This window comes from Miniopterus schreibersii, assembly GCF_964146895.1.
Source record: "Miniopterus schreibersii genome assembly, chromosome: 15".
NCBI lineage: Eukaryota > Metazoa > Chordata > Mammalia > Chiroptera > Miniopteridae > Miniopterus > Miniopterus schreibersii.
Window position 1 is genome coordinate 18,666,571 of NC_138115.1, and position 14,005 is coordinate 18,680,575.

The following is a 14,005-nucleotide window of genomic DNA, read 5'->3' on the forward strand; positions in this document are numbered from 1 at the left end:
TTAGGGCTAAAGGAGGATTCTGGCTGAAGCAACCTAACAGGATTTTCTGAAGGCAAGCCATGGTGATCAGACAGGCCTGGAGGATGATGGGCAATGAGAAATTTGATTAAATATCAAAGTGGAGGATTCTGGCTAAACTGACTCAGCAGGATTCTGGTGAAGCTGGACTCTTGGTGACTTGCCCTAGGATGGGTCCTAGTTGCTGAGAGGAACCTATCTAGAGTTTGGTCTAGGAGAGCATCTTTACCAACATACTGCTTTCTTTCTGTGAACATTTCTCTTCCCTTTTCTCACGTAGTTCTTTATTCCTTTTTCTCCTCTTAAAATTTCTCCTCTTAAGCAACACATTCCCAGGAAAGATTCCTTGATTAAGTCAATTCCTGAACTGCATGATTTATTTCCTATTCACAGCATTCATTAATCATGTATTTATATGATTAGTTGATTACTTCTTACAATTATTGATTAATGATCCATCCCTAAGATGTATGTCATTGAAGAAAGGAACAGTTTCTCTTTTATTGTGTTGTTTGTTAGTTAATTACTTTTTGTTTTTGCCATTTTCCTCAATATTTTATCACCAATCTGGCAAGGCACCTAGCACTTAGTAGGCCAGTAAATATTTGTTGAACGAAATAACCAGTGACCTTTCAGACTTATTTGTTAATATAATGTAAATATAAAGAATAAGATAGATGTTCAAAATTCATGGTTAATGAATGCACTAATTTATAAGCTGTAATAAGTTATTTTTCTTTTCTAATCCATTGTCTTTTAAATGCCAGTAAAACTAGAGTATAAGAAATAAGGTATAAAGCATATTAGTTAGCATCTTAGAGAATTAGCTTTGGGGATGTTCTAACTCTTCACCATATTTGAAAATAATTTTAAAATTTAAGTAATGAAGTAGCCAGATAAGTCTTAGGGACTGATGTGTGACTTAAAGTTATTGGAGTCCCCTTTTCTGAGACCTTTGGCTAATTTCTTGTGTTATTTAGGACAAAGTCTAAATTCTATAAAGTGGTGTATCTGGCCCCCTTAATATCCAGTCCCAATTATTAACCATTTATTTTGTTATTCTATGCAAATCTGCTTTTGTGAAACTGATTTATTTGGTTTTCTGATCTCATCTTTGGGTTTTTCTGACTCTGTGACTTTCTATACTCGGAGTTTTTAATCTCAGTTACCTTTCATTTTCTAAGTTAATAAAACTGCTCCTTTTTCATGCCACTATTTCCCTACCAAAACATAAATTAATTTCACAAAATTATCTTGTTGAGCACAATCGTCTTATGCAACATAGGCTATATAGTGGGCACTTAATGAAAATATTTTAAATATTTAGATGTTTTGGGAGGGAGATCATGATGAAAAAGAGGATTTTCAATAGCTCCTATCAATGTATTTGTGATAAATGTGTCTTACCAGCCTGAACTGTCCTACAGTTAAATCATAATTTAGCCAGAATGAGTCTTGGTCATTTAGCTCAACTTATATAAATATCTATCTACCAATTTTTATATTTTTAATTAAAGTTAACTAAGATTTTGTTTTGGTACTTTGGCAGTCATATAACATCTGTGAAAGTGGCACTTCTACAGTTCATCTGCCTAAGATTTGATGTTCACTAGATGAGGGATGATTAAGATATTTCCTCAAAATAAAATTTGTACTTGTTTAGAAACAAGAAACATATCAAAATGAAAAAAAAAAGGTCAAACTCATTAAAGTGGGCTCCATTGAAATGAGATAAATATTACTTTCTACCACACTCATTCTTCTCTAATGACCGGAAAAATGAAAATGTATTTCTTGTTGCAACCTAATGAAGCATAAATCAAGGCCGATAAAATTCCGAGCAGCGTATTTTCATGCCCACTCATGGGGATGAGGTGAGACATCTCCGACTAAAGCTACTGTACTGATTGGGGGTGGGGTCGGGCAGATAGAGGCCTTTGTTGAGGACTCTAAAATGATTTCGACTTTATTGAATTCCGATTTCAGAAGGACACTTCATTTTTGTTGAATTGGAGTCTATATCTAAGGAGAAATTAGGCAGTGATTTGAGGTGGTTTTCCAAATAATTTAAGCCAAAGCACTAACTAGAGAGACAGTATTGCCCTAAGGTAGCTGGTAACTCTTTGAAAAGAAACTTTAGTTGTGCGTGTGTTCATTACCATAAATCTGTACGCTATTCTGTGGCTTTAGTTGTTGTATATCTCTTAAAATAGGTGTCATGAAAAATGTCTTTAGGAAATGGTAAACAAAGGCTTGGTGTAAGAATTTAGAATGTCTAGCTGCAGGGCACAGTGGTAAAAATAACACAGTAAAAGTTTGGTATATGAAGTAGGGAGTAAAAGGAGACAAACCTGGACATTTTGCCTTGGGCTTCATCATGGAAAGTATAAAATACAAAAATCAAGAATTTTAGTTTATAGGTAATTGTGAATTGTTAGAGGTGGTTGGTCAGGACAATGCCATCATGGAATCTCTCTTGTAGTGCGATAAATCAGGGTGGTATGGCGACTGGTGTAATAGCAACTCAATGTGATACAACAGTGGTAAGGAGAAGAGAAGACTGAACTAATCATTTACCATGTGGAGGTCTTGGCTGTTAAAGGGTGAGAATAAAGAAGGCCATGTACAGTTAGGGCAAGACTGATTTTTCTACAGTCATGGTAATGAATATACTGCCAACCAAACAAATGAAACTGGTTCAGCCAGTCAAAGCTACCTGACACCAGTCAACACACTTCTGCCCCCACACCTCCACATCTTAAGCAACTCCACTCAAAACAAGCTCTTCCCCCAACCGCCATATAAGATCATCAATTTGCTCTGCTAAATGAGACAGTTCCTAACCACCATAGCTCACCCTTACTTAAGTAAGCAATAAATTAATAAATATATTAGTAAGTATATTTTATTTGCAGATTTTGAGTGCTATTGTTTCTTAACAATGTTTTCCCCATTTTATCAATGCCTTCTCTCATTCTCCCTATTTCCTTTTAATTTCCTAATTCCCCTTCCTGTTAAGTACCAAACTTCTCAAAAGAGTGTTTTGTAATTGATGCCTTTATTTTCTTGGAGCCTTTGTTCTTCCCAAATGACTGCTATGAAGCTGCCAAACTCTGTCTAAAAGTGTAGTTCTTGATGTTTGACATTCAAAAGCTTGATCCTGCTTTTTACCAACTTTAAATCTCACTATATCCTTTACTCAAGCTAAACTAGGCTGGTCATTTCTATTTTGATGTCACATGGACTAGCCCCTGGATATTTTCTCCCAACATTCTTTCCTTCTAGAATTCCCTCCCCCTTGTTTCCATGTAGTTAAATACAGCCTATCTTACTTCCTGCTTTTTTACTTGAGGCTACTTCTGATTTTCTAGATTAACCTTACCTCTTATGAAGTAGTATAACACTTGCATTAAATCACTGGTTCCCTGAGTTTGTGATTTAATGGACAAATGCAATTTGCCAAAAACAGACTGTTCTCACACATACATAAAAACATGGGGACCACATAGTGTTGACAATAGTCTTTTAAAGATCATTTATGATGAAACATTCATCTAATATCCCCACGACTTTATGAAATATATTTCATCACCATACTGTCATGGAAAACATAAAATAAGATTTACACAATAAAATTTTTACTACATAGTTCTTATTTTTGTCATTCTGCTATAGACCAATGAGAACTTCATCATAGACTAGCTCTCTCTCTGTCCCTCCCTCCCTCTGTCCCTTCCTCTGTCTAACGAAAAAGCCTGTTTTTGTTTTCAGTGAAGGCTCAGGTGGCACATGACAGTTTATAAAATGGCTTCAGAGGTAGGGGGTAGAGGGGAAACAAAAAAGAAGCTGGGCTGGGAAAGAAAAACAACCAGGAAGAGGTAAAAACTGGCTGGTTCTTTCCCAGCCCGATTTAGAGAAGGGAATTGGTGTCTCTGAACAATAAGATTGGATCGGATCCCCTCCTTCAAAGCTTGGTCGGGAAGAGAGAAGAAAAGCAGAAGGGTGTTGCTTTAGCCTCCCTGAGTGGCCTGAAAACCACTGATCTATAATACTCATTTATATATCTGTGTCTTTGTCTATGTCTATGTCATCTATGTCTATGTCTGTATCTATCTATATATATATCTGCATGTATATAGATTGATAGATAGACATTATCTACCCATCATACATCTATATCTAGCTATCTACCTATTATCTATCATCTATCTATCATCTATCTATCTATCTATCTATCTATCTATCTATCTATCTATCTATCATCTATCAATCTATCTATATCTGTCATCTCTTTACCTCTTATATCTTCTGGGAACTTCAAGTTGGCACCTGCTTCTGAAGTCCATTGTCCACCTCATAGCTTTATATTTCCAACTGAGTTTAAGCTACTTCCCTAGGACCTCCTGTTCTTTTCAATCCCATCTGGGGATTTTGAAATTATCATTCCTAATTTTTGAAACTGAGAGACAAAGCTAGAATGCTTGTTTTTGAACTCTGTTTCTCTCATTTCAGACTTTCTTTCTCATCCCATGAGATAAAAATGGTGTAAAAAACATGAAGGAATAAAACCACATTACCGAAGAAGGAAAATACATTGGGAGATACTGTATTTTTAAAGTATTATCCCCATTAGATTGTTTCAGTGTTCTGTAGTGCTGATGATTTTATTTTCGCAGCAGGTTTTGCCTCCCTCGTCTTCATTGTACGTCACTGGCAGCCAAGCACAATGGTTTGTCCCTCTTCAGATGCTTCATTGTCACCATGGTTCCTTGCAGGGAGTAGGAGCTCAGCTAATATGGGCTGAGGCTAAGATGCTAATAATGACTATAAGGGGGTGTATTTGACTTTTTTGGTTAAAAATCTATAATACAGTGTCAGTGGAACTATATGCTGCCAAAGGAAAGAAATTCCTATTTTCGCCCAGCTGGCGTGGCTCAGTGGTTGAACATCGACCTATGACCAGGAGGTCACAGTTCGATTCCCGGTCAGGGCACATGCCCAGGTTACAGGCTCGATCCCCAGTTGGGCGTGCAGGAGGCAGCTGATCAATGGCTCTCTCATCATTGATGTTTCTATCTCTCTCTCTCCCTCTCCCTTCCTCCTTCTGAAATCAATAAAAAAAATATATAAAAAAAGAAATTCCTATTTTTCTTATCTTTATAATGGGAATAACAACTGCTCACAAGATTTGTTGTTTTTAATCAAAGAAATGAAATAAATATATGAAAGTCCTTCTAAGTCTTAATTTGACATTCAAAGCATTATATCTGTAATAAAGTAAATGAAATGAAGCAAATATTAAAGAAACACACTAATGAATCACACTAATAATTTTTAGTTAGTGGATAACATAGTGCTTTACAGTTTATAAAACAGTTTTTGCAAAGAAAAATGTTTTTTTATTTTGTATCCATTACATGATGTGGTTTCCATTTACATTTGGCATTTTTGGAAAATTTCAAGAAGCTAAAATGGTATTTTTTGGTTGCCGGAGCCTGGGAAGAAAATCTAACTCTAGTGACCAAGAGGAAATAGGTTTTGAGATAAGAATAAAATACTAGTGGTTTCTTTTATACTTGTCCATTGAAGTTTTTTTTTTTTTTTTTGTAGTACCATAAGCTATTTTTCAAATGCTACTAAAATTTATACCACCACTGAGCACAGAACTTAAATGACTTTTGGAAAACTCCAAATTGTGTAGGTCTGGCTTAGCTGGGCCCAAAATGGGTTTTAAAAATATTGGTTGAAAAATTAACTTTTCATGCCATGCTGTATTTGCATGTGTCTTAATAGCTTATTTTTTATTTACTCTGGAATAATATTTACTAAACTTCCACATTGAAAAATGTTATTGTTTTTAAATTTTATTATTATTTTGGTATACTTCTATGCCCTAGATGTTTGGGGGTGAGTAGATGTATTCGTCAGTGTTCTCCTGAGAAACAGAACAAATAGCCTATGTGGATATGTGTCTGTGTCCACACTACACACTGACTGAGCAATTGACTCAGCTCTAACACTACCTCATGATAGTGTCAGGTCCCACAGGTTAAGGGCTCAGTCCCATAAGACTACTCCCCACTACATACATGTCAGGCATGAGTCACAAGTCCAGGCTGTTACCTGATCTTCTGATTGCCCAGCTCTTGTTCAGAGGTTTCCATGACCCCCTTCTTAAATTGGCTTAATTTTTTTGAGTGGCTCACAGAACTCAGAGAAACATTTAACTTACTTGCCTTAGCCTGACTATCATTTTCAGAAGATCGTGACACCCACGTTGGAATAGCTTCTTTTTCACCTTTGAATTTCCAAAATGTAGAAGCATTACTAGAACATAGTAGTTAGAGACATTTTTTGTGACAGTGAATCAATTCATTATCAAATTAAACTCTCTTTAAACAAGCTCTAGACCTAAGTATATATATATATTAGTTCAAGTTGTGAGCACTTGTTCAACTTGTCACTAAATTGCTAAGTACTGGCTCTTCCTTCTGCCTCCCATTTCACTCTTCTTGAAACCTTCTCCAATTTGAATTTCAAATAACTTCTGTTTTAGGATGACCCACAATCTCTGAATATCCAACTAAGTAGCTTTGTTTTAGTCACTGATTCAATGTCTCTGGGACTGACCATCCCCCCACCTTGCTACATTGGTCCTGATTTATACCTTATGTTTTTGTGTTAAGTCCTTCCCAATAGTCTCTCTGCCCTTAAGCTTTCCCATTTTCAACTCATTCTACCTAGTACTTCCATGGGTATCTTTCTAATTTTTAACTTTTCCTTATTGATTTCAAGAGAGAGAGTAGGGGGTTGGGAGAGAGATTGGGAGTTGCTGTTCCACTTACTTATGCATTCATTGGTTGATTCTTGGAAGTGTTCTGACTGGACAATCAAACTCCTAACTTGGCATATTGGGACCAACCAACTGCGCTACCCGGCCAGGGCATGAGTATCTTTCTAAAGCATGGAAATTGTCATTACCTTCCTACTCAAAATGTTGTACAAATTTAAAAAAATAACACTATAGTATGAATTAGGGACAAATGTACAGAAATAGGGAAACGATTCTGTTACCAATACTGGGCACAAGTTTAGAACAAATTTGTCTTGATGTTAAGTCCCTAACCTGTTGACCTCAGAATCCTTCAGTTATATCGGGCTAAATACAGAATGAGTTCCACAACCTGAGTTAAGACTAAGCTAGAAATAAGGGATTAACTCCCCCCCACTGTGAGGAGTGTACGAGTTATGGGGCCAGGAGTAAAGAATGGCATTATGTGTTTGTTTAAGGTGATACATAGTGATCTGTGGTAGCGATGACCTGCCATATTAAAGTATACTGTGAACTCAAATTTAAATATGAAAATGTTTGAGTAATACCATCACCCACTTTACTATATCTCCTGTAGTTTCTTTCTATTTTTTTTTTTTTTTAAATAAAGTATGTCTTTATTGATTTCAAAGAGAGGGAGGGAGAGGGAGAGAGATGGAAACATCAATGATGAGAGAGTCATTGATTGGCTGCCTCCTGCACAACCCCCACTGGGGATCCAGCCCGAAACTGGGGCATGTGCCCTGACCAGGAATCGAACCTCGATCTCCTGGATCCTAGGTCAATGCTCAACCACTGAGCCATGCAGGCTGGCCTCCTGTAGTTTCTTGACTTAACACAAATCTTAAATGATTTTAATTAATTTTTGTATTGTACCACAGGTATTACAATCAGACATTATCCAAGGCCAAAGCTAATTCAATGAAAAATTTATAATCACGAAAATCATTATTACTTCTCAACAGAATTCATCATTTTGCTCTAGACCCCACCTATCACTGAAACCATGAAATAATACCTTCAGTTGTTACATCAGCCGCTATTTATCCTAGAATATTTTTTTGTCCTTGTGAGTTCTTTCTACTTAATCTTTGGCATCTGTTCTGATCACTAAGGAATTGTCATTTTAGCATAAGAATCTCTATTCCTTCCCTACTCCACCCATGTTTAGTTTCAGGAAAAATTCTTCATGTCAAATGAGTAAAAAGCCAGAGGTGGTCACTTTGCACCTTTGCTGCTAGGTGAGAAAATGCAAGTTCAAGAACAAAAACATTGGCTGGCCCTGAACCCCCTTGGCTTAAATTAGAGCCGAGAATACCTCTTTAGTTCCATTGGAGCCATTCTTTGTTTTTTTTTAAATTCAACAAATATTTATTGAGTACCCATTATGTGCTAGATACTGCTCCAGGTACTTGGGACACAGCAGAGAACAAAACAAAGGTCCCTGCCCTCATGGAGCTTCCGGTGTAGTGTTTGTGACCACTTTGCCTGCTCCTGCCTGTGACCCTGGGCAGATCTCTCCCAGCTGTTCCGTGCGCCAAGAAGCAGGCCTGGCCCAGCCATGGGCAGTGTGGCTGGTGCTCTATAGATGCCAAACAGATGCCGCCTCCAACCCACTACCCAGAAAGTAGAACAGGCCGGAAGTTGACTTTTAATGATAAAATACAAGGGGGGAGGGCAGGGGGAGTGCAGCCGCGTGTCTGGTGTCCTGCAGCACCAGGATCTGGGCTGGCTACACAAGCCGCTGCTGCTGCTTGGTGGCTGCCTTGCTGGCAAGGCCCTTGGCCTTCTCTGTAGCTGCCAGTGCCGTCTCCTTTGCCTTCTCCTTGGCTTCCTTGGCGGCCTCAACAAGGGTTTTGGAAGGGGCCTCACCTTGCAGCTTGGCCAAGGTGGATTCAAAACCTTTCATCGTCTTGGTCACGTTGCTTTTGAACCAGATGAGACCAAATTCCCGCACAGCCCTGGAGACACCCAATAAGCTAGAGGAGACCCAAGCTCGCGGGTGGATTTCGGTCCAGCCGCTGTTACCAGAGTTCATACAGTCAGCACATCGGTCCTCCAGCGCCATCAGCGGGCGTGGCTGATGCTCCAGGGGAAGGTGGGCATGGTCTGGGTCCGTGGTCCCCAGTAGAACCCTCCAGGATGTGCACCGGGTGAGCAGCATTGGCGGGAAATAGTCGCGCGGCGCGGCGGGGCATCCTGTTGGTGGCGCTCAGGGGTGTCCGGGATAGGAGCCTCTGGTCAGGGGTCCCTTCCCGGGCCACTGCGTCTCCCGTCAAGATATGTTTGCTTTAGGGATTGGGAACACTTGGCCCCAGGGACTTCGGAGCACGTTCTGGCCCAGGAAAAACTTTGCCATTGTCCCCGCCGGGGCTGGGCGCCCGCCTGCCACACGCACCGAGGGGTCGCCCCTCCGCCACCGCCATCAGGAGCTGTCGGGCCACTGCCCCCATCCTTACATTAAAACCCGCTCTTTGGACTACAAGCAGACTCAGGCTCCCTTTTGTAGCATTTCAGAGGTTAAGTGTCTTATTTGTCACAGAGTATAGCGCGGAATGTCAAGAAGGCAAACCCCAGAGCAAGCAAAAAATAAGAACATGACATGACGACCAAATAGAGGAAAAAGTTGTTCAAGAGACGCTAAAGTTGTCTCCCAAGTTTATTTTTGCAATTGATCACATTTATGAAAATAACAGTTTTAATGCAAGTGAGATGTTTACGATGTAATGTAAAGAGCTCTCTCCATACGCTGTTTGACAGCTTTATTCCCGCTGAAGCGGGTGCTGTGGCGCCCATAAGTTATTCTGCAGCAGCGCGGCTGGTGGATTATGTTACTATGTGTTATTTGTCATAAGAATAACAATAATGTTGCAGCGTATTTATCGAAATAACCTAAACACAACTGGAAGAAAACGACTTCCCCTGCCAGGGCAGCTGTGTAGTTCGTGCCCGTCTTGACCACTGCTTTCGGTTGGGAGGCTTCTGGGAAGATTGTTCCGCAGCTGCTAGCCTTTCGGAGCTGTAATTTGGAGGAATAGGGCTGCATTTAAATGCTGTGGCATGGGTTTCATTTTCGTCATTCCACGTGGCAAATGCTCTCTCCCGATGAAAAGGATTCTTCTGAACTCGAATTGATTCTTTGTTCCCGACATACCGGATACCTTAAGATTAGTAGATTCTTAAATTTCACGATGTGAATAAATGCTAGTTGATAATGTTGAAACCTGAGGTTTTGAATTTTTATTACATCCACTTTTGTGTATTTTTAAATTTATTTTAATAACGACCAGATGAGCAAACAGGCTTATAGACTTACACACAGTCCCAGTGAGTGATGCCTGAGCCTAACATAACCACTTCCATTCTTACTGGTACTATCCTCTGCATAGGTTTATCTATCAGAAGTTGCTAAGCCTGCCATCTTTTTATTCTGAGAACTTTGCTCCTTGAAAGAGAGGACTTAAAGGTGTGATGGCCACAAATGACATGACATGGGAACTGTTAATCTTCAAATATAAATATCCAGTGGTATATGTGTACAGAGTGAGCGACCAAGATTTCTTCCAATAATGGCATTTCATATTGGCGTTCCATGGCATGGTCCATCCATGTTCATACGCTGACATGGTTAAGGAAGCCAGTAAGGAACCAGCCAAACCTATAGCCCATGCAAGAGCAGGTACCCATTGGCATTTTATGCCAGTCATGTGTCATATCAATTTTATATTTAGTTCTGATGTTCAGCAACCTTACCTTTATTGGGAAGTTTAATCTTGATGCCCGTTAACACTTCACAGTCTAGTCTGAACCTTCCAGTCCCTGTTTTTCATATTAAACCTATTTACTTTCTGGATAGGTCTATGCAGCTTACAAAAACACATTGTTACATGTTATCAAAGATGACTGATGATATAAAACAACATTGTGTGTGGTAGAAATCTATGCGCATGTGACAGAATCTGGAAGCCTAAGGTCTATAAAGATGCTTTAAGGAAAATGTACTGTTACCATTTGTATTTTTAAACTGTAAGTGTCATGCAGATTCTTACTGATATTTTCAGTGCTTTGGAAAAACCATGTAGAAATGGGGACACAGGAAAATAAAGTTGAAGCCAAAGAAGAGAAGAAACACTTATTGGATAAGAAAAATTCTATTTCATTTTGATGAAGTGTTTTCGAAGTCCTAGGGAGACATTTTTTTTCTAACCTCCTATGTTATATTTATCTCCTGTGCTTCGGAAGTAAGCAAGAAAAAAAAAAAAGAAGATAAGAGGAGAGAACAGAGATATATTTTTCTTTTCTCCTTGAAGCCTGTTTCTTGGATACATATAAATGCAGCACAATGACCAAAAAAAAAAAAAAAAATCCCATTATAAGGGCAAGTGGATTTTAAAATAAAAGATAAAAAAACTTCTTTCCCAAGCTCTATTTCCAGCTCATCAATATTACAGTAGGTTTTTATAAAAAGATATTTTAAAAAATGAAAATCATTAAAACATTGCAGTGGGAATTTTGTGATTGCATACTATTATGTTTTGAGACCTCATAATACTGAAAATGTGCCTTTCTCATTATTTCTCTAAAACAATTTTATGGCGTTATACAAGTAAAAGGATTTCATTTTTCATGGTAAAAATGACATTAATTCTGGTGACCTGAATTCTACTGCAAGTTAGTTAACATTGAAAATAATGTCTATTTAATGTACCGCTGCTATATTTATCAACCCCTCCATCATTTGTTTTTCTGTCCATTCAGCAATCGTTTGGTAAATCTCTTTCAGAAACATGACATTTTGCTCAATGCTGCAGCTATAACACTGAGTTAATTATTTCCCATCCTCTAACAGTCTATGGCTTGATAAGAGGTGCTTGTTGGGGTTGGGAAAGTGAATAATTTGTCTTCTATCTTGTAGGACTTACACATTTGTGAAAAGCGACCCCTTCCTTTGACAATTAAATGTCGACCCAACACAGCCTTTCTAAAGTCTTTTCTCCTTGGATTACTTAGGATTAACAGGATTGCCCTGATTTTTGTGGGCTACAATAAAGAATATTCAAATCTCATACTCCTGTACCTTCATTTTTTAGCATAAATTCATCTCAAGCTTTATTTCAAAACCCAATTTGTCATCAAATTGTTGAAATGAGGTTAGCAATGAAGAAACGATACAGCTGATCTGTCAATCCATTTTTAATTCCTATTGTTAAAATTTGGCATGTTTTTCTTAATATTTAGTTGGAATTTTTTTCTTTCTGGTACTCTGTTTCATATTTCTTAAAATAAATTTATATTAAAAATTGGAAACTTGGCAAGTCTCCAGCAAAAATGTTTTCACCAAGTTTGAAAATTATTTTTTAGGAAAAAATATACAAGCAGGCCAAAAAATGTGTTCAGCCTCTAAGCCTTGATATGTAAAACACTTTTAGAAATATTTACATCTATGTATATAAATAAAACTCTAAAATTCTTTGAGAGATAGTAGTAAATATAAACTTAACGGTTTAAAAGAACATGTTCTAGTTTATGAGTTTAATGTATTTTCTTTTGCTATGTGGTCTTAACTATTGGTGCATTATGGTACTTTGAAAAATTTAAAGTTCTTAGTATTGTTTCAACATCTGCTTTTGAGGAAATGTATCCTTTCCTTTTCCAGATATAATGCATATAAAATATCCCATCTAGGCTGAATGCCAGGGACGCACCATGCTTAAGTAATAAGCCCAATTATCTTGCTAATAAACAGCAGCTAGAAATTGAACTCCTGTTGGCAGATATATAGGATACTTAAACCACTAAGTGGGATTAATTAAACTCTAAAATGAGTTACATTATGAACACATATAATAATAAATTATATACAAATATTAAGTATAGCAATTATCTCATTTTCTTCTCTTTTTGGTTAATGAAGTTTATGTTTTTGAACTATCATGAGAAGAGGGTTTCAGAATTAGTGGAGAGCTTACTTACTTCCAAGGATCTTCTGAGATAGAAATGTCAGATTCCAAACTGATAAAAGATGAATGTGATGATCATAAATATTTCACTCCCACTGCCAAGGGATATGAGTGTGATATTCTTTCTCGAAGTTGGTGTAGGCTTTAGGTACATATGTGTACTATAATGTGTCTTGCAAAGTTTTTGAGGGGAATGTGGTGGAGGGCAGTTGTGATGGTTCAGGTCAAGCATATATGAGAATGAATTTATAATCAGTGCAAGAGGAAAGTGATGGGAATATTTAAAGTGTTAAAACAGATAAGAAAATATGCAAAAAAGAAAGAAATACACAACGAGAATTCTCTTTCCAGTGAAATTATCCTTCAGCAGTATAAGAAAAATAACATTAGTGAACACAATCCTTGAACTCAACCTATATCTCTATTTTGTTTGTCTTATTTAACTTAGCAATGTTTTCAGTTTTATGTGTACAGATCTGGGAAATATTTTATTAAAATTATTTCTAAGTATGCAAATCAACACCACAATGAAATATCATCTCACACCTACCAGAATGGCTGTCATAAAAAAGATAAGAAACAGTACATGTTGGCAAGTGTGTGGAAACAGAAGAACTCTCATGCATTATTGGTGGGAATGTAAATTGGTGCAGTCACTATGGAAAACAGTATGGAAGTTCCTTAAAAAATTAAAAATGGAACTACCATATGATCCAGCAATACCACTTCTGAATATTTATCTGAAGAAAACTAAAACTAAAATACTAACTTGGAAAGATATGTGTACTCCCATGTTTATTGCAACATTATTTACAGCAGGTAAGATATGCAAACAACCTAAGTCTCTATTGATGGATGAATGAATAAAGAAATCATCTATCTATCTACATCTATCTATCATCTATCTATCTATCTATCTATCTATCTATCTATCTATCTATCTATCTATCTATCTATCATCTATCTAATGGAATATTATTCACCCATAAAAAATTAAATCTTGACATTTGCAACTACCCACAGGTTGACTTTGAGGGTATTATGCTAAGTGAAATAAGTCAGGCAGAGCAAGATAAATTACCATATTATCTAAATATGTGAAATCCAAAACAAACAACCAATCAAACAAACAAGCTAAAAAATACAGAGAACAGATTGGTTGTTGCCTTAGGAAGGTTTGGGAAAATGGGTGAAA

At 37.4% G+C, this 14,005-nt stretch overlaps 1 pseudogene across 1 annotated transcript; it reads right to left on the minus strand.

Annotated features, from left to right (window-relative positions):
* Positions 1–8,582: 8,582 nt before the first annotated feature.
* On the minus strand, positions 8,583–9,209 carry LOC308567668 (PRELI domain-containing protein 1, mitochondrial pseudogene; annotated as a pseudogene). The gene has a single exon. The product of its transcript is annotated as a PRELI domain-containing protein 1, mitochondrial pseudogene (transcript).
* Between the last annotated feature and the right edge of the window lie 4,796 nt (positions 9,210–14,005).